The 4,461-nt window shown below is 44.5% G+C and overlaps 1 protein-coding gene across 1 annotated transcript in view; it reads right to left on the reverse strand.

Moving 5' to 3' along the window:
* Nucleotides 1-4,461, reverse strand: part of Ambra1 (autophagy and beclin 1 regulator 1) — a 202,829-nt gene that overhangs the window by 11,385 nt on the left and 186,983 nt on the right. The gene's annotated exons all lie outside the window — the stretch shown is intronic.

Below are 4,461 nucleotides of genomic sequence, written 5' to 3' on the forward strand. Positions count from 1 at the left end.
GCCAGCTTGTGAGCTACACAGATTAATAGAAATGGGTTAGATCAATATGTAAGAGCTAGCCAATAAGAGGCTGGAACTAATGGGTCAAGCAGTGTTTAAAAGAATACAGTTTCCGTGTAATTATTTTGGGGCATAAACTAAAGCTAGCCATGCAGGCGGCCGGGTGCTGGGGACACAGCCCCGCCGCTCCTATTTCAACACACACCTGTAGAGCTGAAGGGTCTTGACTCTAAGCCCTGCCTATACTGCTCTGTTTCTGTGGCCAGTGAGTCTTATGACAAGGCTTGGGTACTGAAGGATCAGAGTTGAAGATACCCTCCCTTTAAGTTCTAAGAATGATCTGTAGCCAGCTTGTGGTACAGAGGGATGAGTCACTGTTTGTTCTAGGTCCTTCATACAAAGGGATAAAGACCGGGAAGGTCATCAAGGGTTTCTACAGAGCACCTGACTCTCTTCAGCAGTCTCTCTAAGCTGCTTCTGGGTGTGGCTCAATCAGTCGCCCTCCTGGGCTCCTTGATAGAGGGAAGAGCCAGTCTTGCTTTCTCAGTGGCCCTAATATTCTGTCCACACAATCTGTGGCTCTGAGCTTCCTAGCTTCTTGAGAGCACACTTCATCTGTTGGTCTCAGGGCTGCCTCTAAGGACTGTTTCCAGGAAGAGTGGCATTTATCTGTACTCTCTCTATGGTGAGGGAAAGTTGGCACCTGGCTCTCCTGAAGGATGGAGTCTCTGTGGCAGTTCTGGCTCTCTCCTTTTCACTGCAAGTGTGTCTTTCCCCTGCTTGGTTAACAGTTGATTATAATGACCATTTATACCGGCAGCTCCTTCTGGGGCTTTGTGAGGAGCACCACCCTTGGCCAAGGTTCCCAGTGCTCCATGGTCAGGCTACTTTTCTTCTGCCAATCTCCTATCTGCCTTCTGACCTGACTCTGGAAGCAATGGTCTAGTAACACCTCCCCACACCTTCATTAACAGGGAAAACCCATGAAGCCAGTGGTCCTTCACACTCACTGTGAGGATCAGTGGTGGTGGCTAAGCCAGAGGTACAGCAGCAGCAGCAGCCTGGAAGTAGTGAGGAACACCACATTACTAGGAAGGGAAAGCTGGGCTATTGGCCACCATGGCATGATAGCTTGGTACTGGTCCTCAAGGGACAGTCTTCACTTGTCCTAAGACTTCTTTCCCAGAGTGAGATGGGATATTCTTTAAAGCCTTTGTCTATTGTCAAGTGGGGATTTACAACCACCAAGAGATACCCAAGGAGCTTGTTTCCAGTCTTTGTGCTTGGCAAGAGTGCTGAGGTTGAGTCAATGGAAGAGAATCAAGACCAGCATTGAGAGAACAAAATGCAACGCAGCTGCCTGCGCCTGGACAAAGGCAGGCAGCCACCTGTTTTGGAGGAGGGCTACAATCTTGGCCCAGCTGGTGGGCTGTATTCTGTGCCCTTGGGAATGGGTGTGCCAGGGAACTACATCACCCAGGGACAGGCAGCAAGCTTAAGCAGCTGCCAATGAAACAGACAGGCACCCTGAATTCCTACTTCTCTGTTTTCAGTCGAGGCAAGAGGCCTATCACAGATGTAGACACTATAGCTTACCCTCCCATTTTCCAATGGACCAATTGTCTGATTCACCTAAATAGGACCCAGGAAGCCACAAAAGCATGAGCACATTCCTGTGATATACTTTTATGCAGGAGAGAATATGCTTCTTTCTTAGAAATTAAAAAAAACAAACAACTTTTAAAGAACACGTTTATCTTGTGTACTTGTGTGTCACACTCATCTGAAGTCAAAAGGAGTTCAGGGCTTTGATTGTTTCCCTCTACCACATGAGTTCCGAGGATTAAACTCAGGCCCTTTAACTGTTTGAGCCACCTCAAAGGCCTTGTTTTATTTTTCATTTTTTTGAGTCTTACTATCTAACCCAAGGTAGCTTCAAACTCTAACAGTCCTTTTCCCTCAGCCTCCTGAGGTTATAGTCATGCACCACCATTTCCTGCTTTAGAGGGATTTTTTTTTCATAGGTAAAGGGCTAAATACCAGTTATAGGAAAGAGATCTGGATTGGAAAATTCAGAGACTCAATTTGTGGGGAAGCCTTAGGTAATTGATAATTTTCTTTCCTTGCCTGAAGTAAAAAACCAGCTATGAAGGTGGCTGAGCTCGGCATAGAGGGAAGAGCTCATGATGAGGAGTGTGAGGAAGTCCAGGCTACAGAGCGTGTCAAGGCCAACCTTGGCTACATAGGGAGACCCTGGGGAAACTTTGTCTCATTCATTTCAAACTTATAGCAGACCCAAAATTTCTTATCTTAAGAGTATGGGATTCCAAGAAATCAGAATAAATAGCAGAACCAAAACTGGTAGGCTAAGTTACCTCCACTTGGCCTTGGATGGGACTGTCCCATAGCCCAGTGTCCATTTTACTTAGGTAAGAGTTTCTTTCTTACAAGATGGCTTGGGCTCAATGGGACTCTAGGATGCTGAAGACGACATATGGGGAGGAGAGAGGAAAGAGAGGGCAAAGTCCCCTTCACCTGAGGAGTCTGTGACTCTCAGCAGATATGTGGGCTAGGGTTCAGACACGACATCGGGAGGGTGACAACAGCTTAGGTTAGAGAGTGTCTCTGGGAGGCCATCACTCTATAAAGGAGAGGGTTTGAGTACTTTGATAGGAATGAAAGTAAGTGGTAGAAGCCATAGATAAAACAAGACGGTAGAAGAATGAGCTCTCTGAAGAACAGGAAAAGAAAGGCTATAACTATAGTGTTGGTATGTGTGAAATGGTCCAGAACTCTATACCAGTTTTGGTATACTAGATTTCTCTTAGGACTTCCTAATGAGAAGAAAGATAACTAGAGTCATGTGGTTTGGGGAGATCCCACACAGACCCTAGACTAGGAACAGCACAGAGAAAGGCCAGAAAGGGACAGGTCCAGTGTCTGGGCCATCAAAGAGGTGGGCTCTGCTCTGGAAGTAGTAAGAAAGGCTTTGTGGACACAGAAACTTAGGAGCAAGTAACTGCCAGAACAAGGCCTCTCCCTGCTCCAAGACCACCTTTACTGGGTCAGATGTAAACAGCAGCCTCTTTGGGAGGGTGAGTAATATTCAAGATGGAATGAAGGCACCACTAGTTCTAATAAACTAGGTTTTCTCTCCCAAGTGCCACTGTTCTAACGTAGCTGATGATGGACAGGGTCAATCCCCAGTCACTTACCCGGCCATAAGAACAGATCCAAATACATTCTTAGAAAAGACACGAAGGCCCCACCAAATCCCAAACAGGCATGTGGAAGATGGGGATGCAGATCAGTTGAAGAATGCTTGCCCAGTAAATCAATGTACAAAGCCCTGGATTCAAACCCCAGTACTGCAAAAACTGGCTGTAAGGGACAGGCTATAGACCCAGAACCTGGAAGGTGGAGGCAGGATGATCACAAGATCCTCCCTGATAACAAAGTCTGAGGCTAGCCTGAGATACATAAGATCTTGTCTCCAAAAAATAAAATAAATAGAAATAAACAACGTGGGTTCATCCAAAGGCCAAATACCAAAGACTTTGCAAGAGCAGCTATAACATGCAGTCTGGTCTATACGACACTCTAGAAAACTGCACCAAGTGAAGAATAGAATTAGGGCAGCCTGGAGGCAGAAGTAGCATTTAGTCAGCTGGCTCCCCACAGTGTCCCACGCAGCAATCAGCCTGATCTGCAGTGAGGCAGGGCTTCACACGCTCTGCCTGGCTGAGTATAGAAACTGATAATAAAGCAGGCTGATTCCTGGGTCTAGAGTAAGCATCTGGAGAGACCTCTAGCCTCCAGAAAGCCAGAGGAAGGGAAAAGGGGTCATCAGGACAGAAATCCTCTTCTCTCTCTTACTTCACGTCCAGGTAATAATCACTGCAACTTTAAATTGAGTTTTTGAATCTGTTTTCACTATTATAAGCTAGGGCTTCAAGTAAAAAGGAACAGACAGGACACAGAAACATGCTATTAGAGATTAGCCTGACTGATGGGTTTATTTATTTTATGTGTGTTTATTTTATTTTACTATTCATTATAGCATATAATAATATACTATAAGCATAATATAAATAATAAAACATACTATTTTATAACACATATAATATATAATTTTATAATGATAAAAATATTATTTTATGTGTATGTTTGTCTACATGTATATATGCAACACATTTATCCTGGCACCTGTGGAGATCAGAAGAGGGAATCAAATCCCCTTGAACTAGAGTTACAAATGGTTGTGAACCACCATGTGAGTACTAGGAACCTAACTAGGTCTCAACGAGAAAAACAGTACACTTGACTGCTGGACTATCTCTCCAGCCCCTAAACTGAGGTTTTAACAAGACTGTTTCCAATTTTATTTCTTAAGTTCATGTCCTTTGCATTTACATAAACATGAGACCACTTGTCAAACTTTCCAAAAAAGGCTTTTAAAAA

This window comes from Microtus ochrogaster, assembly GCF_000317375.1.
Source record: "Microtus ochrogaster isolate Prairie Vole_2 chromosome 14 unlocalized genomic scaffold, MicOch1.0 chr14_random_1, whole genome shotgun sequence".
Classification (NCBI taxonomy): domain Eukaryota; kingdom Metazoa; phylum Chordata; class Mammalia; order Rodentia; family Cricetidae; genus Microtus; species Microtus ochrogaster.